This window comes from Elgaria multicarinata, chromosome 1 (assembly GCF_023053635.1).
Source record: "Elgaria multicarinata webbii isolate HBS135686 ecotype San Diego chromosome 1, rElgMul1.1.pri, whole genome shotgun sequence".
Classification (NCBI taxonomy): Eukaryota; Metazoa; Chordata; class Lepidosauria; order Squamata; family Anguidae; genus Elgaria; species Elgaria multicarinata.
In genome coordinates this window covers 83,050,598-83,063,559 of record NC_086171.1, presented here as the reverse complement: position 1 = coordinate 83,063,559, position 12,962 = coordinate 83,050,598, and the positions used below count along the sequence as shown (strand labels likewise).

At 40.3% G+C, this 12,962-nt stretch overlaps 1 protein-coding gene across 4 annotated transcripts in view; it reads left to right on the top strand.

The window, feature by feature from the left end:
* Positions 1 to 12,962, top strand: part of LOC134401817 (poly(rC)-binding protein 3-like) — a 355,457-nt gene that overhangs the window by 73,214 nt on the left and 269,281 nt on the right. The gene's annotated exons all lie outside the window — the stretch shown is intronic.

Here is a 12,962-nt window from a genome sequence, read left to right as displayed (position 1 = left end):
TGGAATGACCTGATGAAGCTGGGAGCGGCAGAGGGTACGTGAAACCTGCCTCTTCTGAAAGACTTGTGGCTGCCACTATTGATTCTGTTGCGTATATTGCTTATTTTTGCAACTGATTTTCATTTCTTCTTTTATTGTGCTATTGTTATGTTTGGCTGAAAGCCACCTCAAGCCTTGGAGAGGTGGGGTAGAAATATTATAAATCAGCTTTCCCCAAACTGGTGCCCTCCAGATGTTTTGGATTTCAATTCCATCCGGCATGGCTAATGATCATGAATGCTGTGAGCTGTGGTCCAAAACATCTGGATGGCACCAAGCTGGGAAAGGCTGTTATAAATAAATGAGTGAGGTATGTTGAATTTTCAGGGGGGGGGGAGGCTCCTTCAACTACACAAAGCCCTGCCCTCTCCCCAGTGGTTTTCCAGTAAAATGAGTCCTCTCATCATATCCTGCTCCTCCATGATGACTCTTCTTCCCCTGGAGGGACATAGGAACTTGTTGCCTAGCAACAGCCCTGACAGCAAAATCCTAGGCCTGTTTCCTCTGAAGGAAGTCCCACTGTGTTCAGTGGAGCTCATGCCTAGGCACATACATAGGAATCTAGTTTCTCCCCCATTCTTCCATGAGAAAGAAAGGAGGGAAGGAGACCAGCAGTAAAGGTTAGGAAGGACCCCCTCCCGGTCATGCTGTTTTTCTTGCACATATCTAGTGGGACACATTTTCTTATTCCCCCTCCAACCTGCTTGCACCATTAAATTTAACCCAAGGGAACCTGTTAGTAATAGTAAAATTGATAAAACTGTACTTATTATCAGAAAGGTTTGATTAACAATTAGGTAAGTAACCTTTTTAATACAGACTTTTCCTTACTCTCAAACGTCACATCAGACACTTCATGAAATCTTTTTTATTTTAATTGTTCTAAAGAATTTGCTATAGAGCAGGAAGTATTGAACGGCTTTCAGCTGGAGGGCCAAATTCAATTTTGGTGAAGCTCTCAGGATGCATTCCAGCGGTGGGAAGGGCTAAGGGGTGTAGGGTGAAAACACCCAAAATATCAGCATATTTTAGCTGAGTGCCAGTAACGAAGCCTTAGGAGAGGCATTTCAACCTTTTAGAATGGAGGGGGAAATGCACACAAGCCAGGAAATTGCCAAACAATCACCAGTTTGGGGTGGGGAAAATGGGCACGGCAATATGGCGAACCTTGTAGGGCCAGATTGGGACCCTTGGTAGGCCGGATTTGATCCACGGGCCAGAGGTTTAGCACCCCTAGTGTAGTGAATTCGAATAACTTTGTGTTGCTTGGATTGCTTCTCATACAGCAAAACCAGGATTTGGAAAGAGGCCTGGTGGAACTGTACCATAGAGAGGGACAATTTCAGATCCAGAGTAGAATAAAGGCAGTATCGGATCACAGCAGGTTGTGACAAACTTCCCTTGCCATATTGCAGAACATGTGTGGCTTTGCTAAAAGGGTGCATATTTGCTTTAAATGCTCAATGAAATAGAAAATGCTGAAAGCCCTTTGGTGAATGTAGTAATAATAAACTGTAAGCAGCAAGAAAGAGTCTTGGAGGTAACTAGGGCAGGATCTACACTACAACTTTAAAACGGTTTATAACAGTAGTGACAACTGTTGGGGCCCAGGACACACTCCCTATACAGTCTTCAAAATGTTTTCAAAGTGTTATACCCTGCTTAGTGTCAATCTGGCCTAGGCTTTATTTACAAGCTTGATTGAATTAACAAATACAGGAGCAGAAAGTCCATCTTTCTATCACTCTTGCCCACCCAAGGGGCAGGCCTGGCTGTCCATTATGCTTTTCGCTCTGTGGGTAGATGGTTCCACCTGAGCCTTCGGCCCTGCTCAAGCCCTAGGTTTAAGCATGCATTTTGGCTAAGTACAGTCCCCATTTCTCAGCAATTTCCCAAAATCTGTGTGCCTCTCATTAAAGGACATCCAACTCCAATTTCTATCAGCGTTATTTTATGTACAAATCCATAGGCCCCAGGAAAAAGTTCCTTTCCTCCCCCACCCCATAAATTAGTAACCAGTTAAAACCTGGTGTAGCCCTGAAAGTGGATGGCTGAGTTGCACCGCCTGCCCAGCCAAATGAGGCAGAGCCATGTGGGATAAGCCTTCCTTATATAGACTGTGCTGAAACTCCCAAATCTCACGTGCATTGAAATCCTAGGTCTCACAAAAATTCCTGTTCAGCTCTCGCAATGGCTGGGAATCCTGGCCATCATGACATTTATCTTTCCCAGCACCCAGAAGGCTTTGTGGGAACCAGTCCTCACTGGCCATAGCACCTAAAGCCCTTCTCTTCCCAACAGTCATACCCCTCTCACAGGTGAAAGGTAGTTTGGGGTGGGCTGCTTAACACTGATACAGCACTTTTGAGTGTTGAAAAATACATACAATCACTCTGAGGCTTGCAGCAACGACCTCCCCAGGCAGCTTAGGCAAGCCTCCTTCATTTCTTTCAGCCATTCATTTCGTTCCTATACCGCTCAATAGCCAAAGCTCAGGGCAGTCCACAGAAATTACAAAACATCATATGAAAAACGTTAACATACAACAATTCAAAATAGCTAAAAACAATTAGATGGAGATACTAGGACCTTATAAAAGAACTGATATTAAAACCCATCAAATGCCACAGAGTAGAGGACAGTCTTAATTTGGCACTGAATAGATGACAATGTTGGTGTCAGGTGGACCTCAGTAGGAAAACAGTCCACATTTGGGGGGCTACCAGTGAGAAGTCTCTGTTGCTATCCTCTGAGCTTCCCTCAGAGGGGAACCTTAGATGATGATGATTGTGATTGTATATGGGTAGGTTTGTATTGGGAGAGGCACTCCATCATTTCCTTTAGATGGCTGGTGAAGATGATATTGTTGCACCAAACTTTTAATAGTTAATGATGCTCTCTGTTTTTATAATTAAGCCACAGTTTTAAAATATGCTACAGATTTTTGTACTTCTATGTATTTTAATATTTGTATTTTTATTGTACATTGCCTTGGATTGTACATGTGTGGGATTGCATTGTACGTATATAGGATTGCATTATAAAAGAAGTAGCGGTAGATTTTGCTGAATTATGATTAGTCTCATGCTTCCTTAAATATTTCAAAATATTCAATAATTCTCTGTTGCTTTTTTATGCTATATTTAGATTTTATGGCTTTACCTTTTTAATGTACCTGTTTTACTTCCATTGTTAGCAACCCAGAGAACTGTTGCTATTGGGCAGCATATAAATATAGTAAAGAAACCTGGCACCTATATTGAGGTGCTGGTTTGTATATTTCAATGAGCCATTATACTAATGCCTTGCATGAAGAAAACTAGCTTTGTTCCTGATAAGCTAGGTTACTGCATGTCCTTTTTCAATTGGGAAACATTAAAAAATATCATACATACTCACACAGCCTTGGAGTTTGATCTGGTACAGTTTAAAATGTATCACTGCATTCTGCATATTGTGTAGAATGGCTCTTATTAGTAGGATCCTCTAGATGGTTTGATATAATATTTGACTGAACTAATAAGCCATATTGCTCATATAGTGAGAAGTAAATACTTTATTTTCCCTGAAGATTTTTAATTTATGAAACTTAGTGGACATCAATAAGAGGGATGGAGCCATACTGTTCATTAAATACCTAATATAGAGTGCATCCAAATTAGGTACCAATCTAATTTGAATGGTATGTTTAAGGGCGCAGTCCTATGGGGATGGCCATAAGCCTCTGAACTCTCTTATAGTATGCAGTGCAAAGGGTTTTTTTGTTTTTTTTGCCAATGTAGCTGAGGCTACAGGAAGAGGGAGGGAAGGAGGCTGGAGAATTACTCCTAAGCTAGCCACAGGAATGCCCCCAGGAATGCCCCTTTTAGCTTCCTTCCAAGATTGCCAGCACGGCAGAGGCATCCAGTGTGGGTTTCTCCATGTTGGCTGCAAGGGGGAGGAGTGGGTAGCTCAACTCCTGGGTCTGAGTGCTGACTCTGACCTCAGATTCAGGAATCTGAACTATCCTATGCCCCTCCAGAAGCTGTCCAAGGCCGTAGCTAGACCTAAGGTTTATCCCAGGATTGTCCTGGGGTTAAACCCATTCATCTAAGTGCCACACAGGGCATCCAGCGCTCAGGCAGGGACGAACACGGGATGATCCTGGGATAAACCTTAGGTCTAGCTACGGCCCAGGAGTCATAAGATAGCTCTCCCCGATGATGATGATGATAATAATAATAATAATATAAATAATGTGTATAATACATTGGGGTTGTTTCTTAGATGGATAACAGAAGTAAAGAGTAACAGCAGTTTTTATATTAGCAAACTGAACATTAATTTTAGATGGTGTACTAGGTCAAAAAGTCAATAAAAGTCAAACGGGGTAGCATTACCTAGTGGTTCGAAGGAATGTAATCCTCAAATGGTGTGTTTTGCTTAGAGCTGGAGAGACAGATCAGGGTAATTGTTAGGTTTTATGTTTTAAAAGTTGGGAAATGGTCCTTATATGTTCCTTTGTCCCAGCAACCCTAGGTAAAACCTTCAAGCATATCACTTAGTACAGCCTGATCTAATTAAGTCTGTGATCTCCTCTTACAGCCTTTCTTAAATGAAGACTTTGTGGCTACAACATCAAGCCAACAATTTTTCTCTCCTCCAATACCCAGCTTTGCTTAACATCCTGTTGATGAAGAGTTCTAGAGAACTTGCTATTTTGTGGCAGTTATTAGTCCTTGTGAGAATCTAAAAACCTAGAGGTAAAATATGTTTAAAATGCCATGCAAAATTTGCAACAAAACAAAACAAAAAACACATGTTCTGTAATGTAGCATTATTCTGATTATGAAAATTATCTGGGCGATGAGGCAAATTATGACTGAGGCCTGCTGTTGGCAACCTGCCACTGCTAACTGCCAGTAAAGCTGTCACTATGGTTACTAAAGAAACTATTATGACCTTAGTGGCTCACAGTTAGACCTGGCATCTTATATATTAAGACAGCAGGATTCAAAAAGTTCAAGTTCTGATAAGAAATTTACAGACATTCTGTTGGCTCTCATTGGCCAACTTATACTTATAGGAATTGTAAATCATTGGTCAGAGGGTCCTGACTGAAACTGTATAAAATGGGAAGTTCCAAACTGTTGGGTCAGTTGGAGCAATGTGGTCCTGTGATCGGTGGAGACAGCAACTGAAGAAGGGCAGTCTAGGAAAAGGCAGAAGACAAGATGATATCATGGAAAACAGAAGCTGCAAGAGGTAGCCAGGAGAAGAAGACACTGGAGATAGTCCTCCAAAATAGCTTCTGGCCAGAGCAACAGTAGAAGGCGGCCTCAAGAAATAGGAAGACTATAGAGGAAGCCAATATGACATCTTCTTGGATGTATCCTGCTCCTCAAGTAACTGACCAGAAAGAAGCTTGCTGGAGAAAGCACACTGGACACAAGAAGCCAAAGGTCCAATGTGAGTAAGAGCTGTAAGACTGTAAGTCTATGCAGCCATTTGCCTGTAGCTTCAGTAGACCTTAATGTGAGTGTGTACCTAAGCCCTCCACCCACCCCAGCCAGTGTTTCTGTGTCCCTGGCTGATGTTGAGACCTCTTCACAGGTAGCATGAAGACCTGAATAGGGTTTTGTAAGCATGTTCAACAGAACATGAAATCGGGAACCTTGGCAAGGCAGGCTTTCCAGAACTCAGCAAAGATTGGTGAACCATTTGTGATTTTATGAATGTTAGTATGACCAACCAACCCACCCCGCCCCCTGGTTACCCGTTTATCATGGTAGAACACTTTTTTTCCTGTCGAACCTTAACTAAGGATGCACGGCTGTGCATCCTTTTCTTTAAATATTTTTTATATCTGTTCTTCCCATGCGTAAGGCCTATTACTTCACTACTCTAATAGTGATGGTGTATTAAAGGAAAGGTTTTATTATAGTTTTATGGTGGTTGCAGAATTTAAGGAGATACGGATTTAACATGAATTTATAATACAAGCTGAAAAAGATATGGTAGTCAGTTTCTCCCCCCTATGATAGGTGGTATTATTGTCACATTTTATGTCCTAAAGCTGGGATTTTAGAAACCCCATCACCATTTTTCTCCATTTATTGATACCAATGGGATATAAGTGATCAATTTGTCACAGTACTAATAAAAAATATTGCCCATCTGTGGATTTTGGATTGGGGGGGGCTTATTTTACTTTTTGTGTTATTACTTTGCTAAATTTTATTATTATTTGGAATTTTATCTTTTTAAAACTAAACAATGCAATAATAGAGATTTCTTGTGTCTGTCACAGAAGCCATATAACAGAATTTTAATTGGTGTGATGGTTTTGATTTTCAATCTCCAGATTTCCATTTAACTTCTGAAATGGAATTAGAAAGTGTATACTCTATCAGTCAGGCATAACAGGAGTACCTTGTTAAAAGGATCATTAGATAATCAATAGCAAGAGAGAAATTACGGAGTGCTAGGGTTGTAATCTCTAGACAAATTATGTCCTCTGGTTATATGGCAGTTGAAAAAAAAATGCTGCAGCACATTGGTAGACTAGCACCACATTTTTAGTGTACTGTTGAGGTTTCTGAAGGATAAGCACTTTGGAATGATAACCTTTGAGAATTTGTAAAATAATATAGTTGCTGCTAGTATTAAATAATTCAAGGTACCTAAGGCTTTTGTTTCTACTGTTTATGAATCTTTTTGTTATAGGTCTGGATTCTATAATGAATTAAATACGGTATCTGAACTCACCATTCCCTTAGTTACATCTAAGGTCAATTCAGTATTTCAAACTTATATCCATCATGGTGTTTCTATCCATCATGATATTGCCCCCTATCATAAAGAATCTTGAAGTGTATGTAGTTTGATGAGATGCTGAGAATATACTGTTAGAGGACCCTGGGCAGCCCCTGCTCCAGACTATAGTTCTCAGAGGGCGCTGGAATTAAGGACTGTTAAATACTTTTTGTAGGACTGATCACAGAGTGCCTCCCTACTTTCTCAGCCCATTCTCAGGCTACAAAAAGGCAGTTGGAGAGGGGGACATTCTTCACATTCTTGTGGTCCAGAGAAATTCAGAAGGAAGTCTTTCAGGTGCGAGGGACTTACACTTTTAGCAGTGAGTCGCAATCAGAGGCTTCTGCCCCCTTTCTTTTAAACCTTTTTCTTGTTTTTATTTAAACAGTTTTTGACCCTGCTTCCATGATTGATATGCTAATGGAATGCTGCTGTTCAAGATGGTCCTGGGAGGTAACTTCAAATCTTAAACTTTTATCTTAGATACTTGAGGGCTAGTTTGGAAAGGAAATGTGTTCTGCATATGCTCAGAAGCACCTTTCTCTATTTATACCAGGTCATACATTCAGGATCAAGAGTTGGCTTTTATACACATACACACACATGTGCAGACAGACGGGGACACACATACACAGTCTCTCTCTCTCTGGCCCCATTCAGAAGACACCATAAACCATGGCTTTAAGCATGGTGGTTAAGCAAGAAAACCTTATTCACCATGGTTAAAGCCATGCTTTAAGGTGTCTTCTGAACACGCCCCCTCTCTCTCTCACATACACACACATCACACACCCTCCTTCCCCAGTAAGCTCACCCCTAAAGAAAATCCTTTGACTACCTCCTCTCCCGGCAAAATTGCTTCAAATTGCATTCTATTTCTAAATAATGTACATTAGCTAAGGCTTTTTTTAAAAAAAATGCCTGAAAAGAGAATGTTCATGAGCATGAGCAGAGTTCCCTTCCATTGCAGCTGGTCAGAGGGTCCTGCGAAATTTTGAATGCACACACCTCTTACATTCCATCAGATTCCTTGCCATCCAGTGCCCCTCCCTGAAAAGCAAAGCAAGAATGTTCCCCTCCCCTCCTCTCTGAATGGAGAGAGCCCCCCCCCCATACAGTAATGGAACATAATGTGAAGTAATGTTAAAGATGAAGAGGTGCTTTTTAGCATGTGCAGAGTACCTTTCTCCCACCATCATAGAGTCATGATTTGCCACTGGCAAATACAGACTGGCCACATTCCTTTTCCCATCCGAACCCTTGTTCTGAATTAATAGGTTTATTCTTTTAAGTCAGAATGAATTTTAGACAAGATGGAGCCACAGATCTTTCATTTTTGAAAATATGCTTCCTGTGCCTTGAACAGCAGCTGCACAAATGCAAGAGGTGCAGTATTTCCCCAATATGAAGGTGCAGTGACGAAGGAAATTTGGGGGGAGGGGGTGAGAAAGGGTGGGAACCCTATTAGAAATAGTCAGAAATGTGATGGGGGGCTTGAATGGTGGTAGAGAGGGGAGCTACCCTAATATTCCACTAAAATTCATTCATGGAGACAAGACTTGCCCCTGACACAGGCTGAGTGAATTTCTGGTGCTCTACCCTAGGGCAATTTTTGACCAAAAGGTGTCAGGCAAAAAAGTTGCCATGGGAACTTAATACTTTAATTAGGCTCCTCATCCTGTAGACAGCAGACCGCCGAGATGATAAAGTCAAATGCTATGGAAGGAAATTAAGGAGATTTTCTCAGTATTTTCTTGACTTCTCCAAAACAAAAGAATGTATTGAAAGAATTGCACTGCCCATTCTTGGTCTAATTCTACTGCCAGATTCATATTTTCTCCATGTTTTAAATTTTTATTTAGCTCAAATTCATATTTTCTCCATGTTTTAAATTTTATCTCATAGTTCGCACAGAAAATGTATAGGGATTTTGCATTGGAATTACCTTTTTCCTACTGCATTTGGAATCTTGATATGTTGAATGAATACCAAACATATCCTTCAGCCAATATAACCAAATGTATGCTCCTCCATGCCTATAGAAAGGTTGTTTTCTTATGCCATTAGTATAAATCAAACAAAAGGCAAAATCTTGGTGACTTTTTCTTTGAGAAATTAGTTTCATTGAAGCAGCATAAAAAAATCTCATCAAGTTAAAAGGTCTTGGGGTAAAAAAATCACTTGGCAGTAGAAAGCCATTAATGCAGTCACTAGACAAGCCTGCCTGGGAAAAAGAAATCTTTAAGCAGGGTGCCACAACTAAGAAGGCCCGCTCTCTAGTTGTCTCCCACTGCACCTCAGACAGTGTTCAAAGATTAGCCCGTTATTCAGGGACCTGGGCTTATACCTACAATTCCCAGCATGCCTTGAGCAGAATGGAAGATTTACTGGGCTTTGGCGGCCATCAACTGGAAGTGGCTCGCCATCCTGGCCTTGAAAAGAGAGCGCCTGAGTCCAGCTGCCTCAATAGCTAGGCACCATCGGGAGCTGGAGGGAAGGAGGGCGCAGCTCTGGGCCTGTTGCTGCCGGCAATGACTGAGTTAAACATCCACCTAAAAATAAAAAGTGTTGATATATGTCTCTAAATGCTGTGCTCTGAAGAACTGTGGAACGGATCTCAGAAGCACGTGGCACCACCAGGAAAACCTCACCAGATGACCTCAAGGATCAAATTAGGGTTGTGTGTACTAACAACAAAGCCTCTTCCAGATTAAACCATATAACACATTGGTTGATGTCTCCCGTGTTATTTAATATATAAAAACATCTCAATTTTTTTATTCCTTCACTCTTAATTGCTTCATTTAAAAGCAAAAAAGGATTTCATTTCCATTGATACGTGGGTTGTATGTTCTGAGTTTCCCATTCACAGCTCATAGGGGCCTGATCTGATAGAGGTTTTGGTTATATTTCTACTCTTTTAATTTTAGATAACAGATGTGGAGTTATAATATCAAATCAATTCTAGTATAAGTCTGATTTAATCCTTGACATATTTTTTAAAAAGCCATAAATCTGTAAGCTGCAATTTTTCGAAACCTCTAAAGAATTTTTTTGGCAATGTTTTGTAACCTTTACCAGATTTTTAAAATCTATCTTGTATTGAATGATATATTCCATTAGTCACCTGCCATTAAGATAACCCCTTCAGTGAATGTTGTTTTTCCCCTTTAAATTATTGGGTGCATAAATACAAAACATAGTGATTTTCTTTCCATTAAGAACACCTTTAACCAAAATATTTCTACTATTATCATCTTTCTGGACATCATTAATTTCTGCATTGCTTATTTTAGTAAATTGCAAGAACTTGTTCTGTATATTTTGTTAATAAATCAAACTGTTTGGTTAAAAATACAGCTGGTTTGGCTTGATCCAAGGTAATTCTGAGTTTTACTGTTGTTCGTTCACATGGTTATTCTATGGATCGCTACTGGCCTCTAAGCCTTTGTTACTCCATGCTGTTGCGAGTGTATTTTTTAAAAATGCACATTGTAAAAAAAAAAAAAAAAAGGAGTCCCTCCTCCACCTTGTAAGCGCAACCCTCACCTTGTCTTAAATGTCGTAAGACTTAGAAGTTCCCCTGCTTGCCACCAAAGATGCAGGGGGGAAAAAACCTTTTCTTTCACAGAAAATGAAGACTTTCATGATAATAGGGGGCTGGGATTCAGGACAGCACTAATTTATGCTATCCAAGAGCTGGCCTTTGAACCCCACCATTGAAATATGACACACTACCTCTCATTTTTGCATTAGTTATGATCATATTCCTGAATCTACATAAAACAGATGCACTGACACTATTATCGTGTCTTGTCCGTGTAATTGGTTCTGCTCAATTTGTAAATTTGTGTGGCCTAAAGTTAATTTCCTTGCAGCTAAGCTTTTGCAACTCATGCAGCCCAATCTATATGCGCTTATGTAGTAATCTATTTCACCTAAGATTGCAGCTTTCATTTGCTTACTTTATGTGGCAGAGGAGCTGGGCTCTGCATGCTAATATAAGCAAATTAAGTTTGACAAGAGCTTAGCTGCAAGTGAATTATCTTCAAGGATCTCTGGTGTGTGATGGCGCAATAGTCAGAAGATCCCTAGGTAGAAATACAACCTGGTTACAAACATTTGGACTGAAATTATAACTGCTAATAGGTAACTTGGCTTGTGATATCAAAGTTTCTAGCATAACATGGAAGTCTTCATAGCTATGGGCCTTGAAATGGAATCTCAACAGGTAACTGCTACCATGGCAACATGTTTAACAATGGAAGCATGGGCTGGTCACATTGACTGCATAGTTGAGACTACCAGTGGTAAAAATTGGTTTCATGGCCTCCACTGAATAAAAAAGGAATTTTAATTGGGCTAGATGGTTCTAAAAAGAGTCTTCAGTCTTGAACTGGAATGGGAAAATGAAACTAGTATGTGAAATTTGTATTTGCCAAACAGATGCTAGATTTAGAATATGAAATGAAATTTGAAAAAGGAAGCAGATCTAGTAAGGTTTATCATTTTAAATGGAAGAAGGAGGAAGAGGAGAAGGAAGTAACAATGAGTGTGTCCATATTAGGGACGGGTGAGAATTTCATTTCAATTTGTTTTTGATAATTTATGAAAATTCACATTTTTCCATATTTGGAACAAAAAGAACTTGAGATTTATTTATTTATTTAAAAAAATTGAATGTGGGAGAAACTGAATCTGTCAGGTTCTGCCATTCAGGCCCAAGGCTTTGAGTGCTTTGCTCTTAAAAATCTGGGCTTGAATCAAACATGTCATTGTTTAATTTGATTTGCCACCTCTTTTTTTTTTTTTTTACAGCACCTCATTTTTAACAGGGGGTTGGACTCGATGGCCTTATAGGCCCCTTCCAACTCTACTATTCTATGATTCTATGATTCTGTGAGGTATAATGCAGTAAGGTACATCATGGTGTAGTAAAAACTGTGGATTACAACCCAATTAAATCAATAAAAGGCATCCAGATGCAGTTTTCAAAAGGAAGGTTTATTTTCTACTCCAGGTACCAAGAAATATCTTTGTGCAAAGGTCCTCTCCTCTGATAAAATGGGAGAGCAGAGGCCACGAACAGAGATTAACTTAGTTTTATACAGAGGAAAAAACATGCTACACTTATAATTGACTACTAGCCCAAATTGTCACCTTTAATGTCACCAGACATGCTCAGATAGGGAGGGAAACAGTTAATTCTGCACAATCTCCCTTCCTGCCCAACCCTGTTGGCAATGTCCTCTGGGACATTCCTGTCCCACCTTGCCTACATAGCAGAAACTTTCCCGCTTCACCTTCCTTCCATCCAATTAGTATTCACTGTCCCTTCCCAAATTCCCGCCAGAGCATGTGGAAAGGAAGGTGAAGAAGAAGCCCCCAGCCCTCAAAAATGGCGCCTGACATTCCTTTCGATGGGCGAGCTTCCCACCTCTTATTTCTCTCCCTGCTTTCCCGCCGAGCCATGGGGAAAGGAACAGAGGTATGTGTGTGTATGCCAGCTGCGCAAGCAAGCGCCTGGCAATTTAATCAGCAGCTTGGGCTCATCCTTTACACTTGAGTAAGCGACCTTACCCAAATAGGTAAATGGGGCTTACTTAGAAATCACCCAAGGATGGCATTTTGGGGCAGGGAAATGAGGGATCTTGGAAGAAGGAGGGGAGGGAAGAAATGGATGAAGGGAATAGTGGGAAATCAATTATTTTCCATAACAATGGTCACTCTGAGAACAGCTGTATTAGATTTGGTGCAGATGGGCATGAATTTCACTCCAGTTCATTTTTGATAATTTGCAAAACTTGCAAAAGTTGTACATATTTGGAAGAGGAAGAACATGTGATATTAAAAATTAGAATGCCAGAGAAAGCAAAACTGCTAGATTCGCCCATTCCATTTGGGTCTGTGTGTGCGCAATACTAATTTATTTATAGTCCTCTGGATTTCCATAATTCAGGTCTTGGACAATGGGAAGTTGCTGCACTTTGTGATGATGCCAGAACCCTTGCAGGCCTAACCAAGTAAGATAAGGGAATCTGCTGTTACATATTGTGGCCTTTAAGTTAAATTTTAGAAAGCAAATGTAAATAATGGCAACATTAACAGTAACAGAGGCTGGCTGAGCA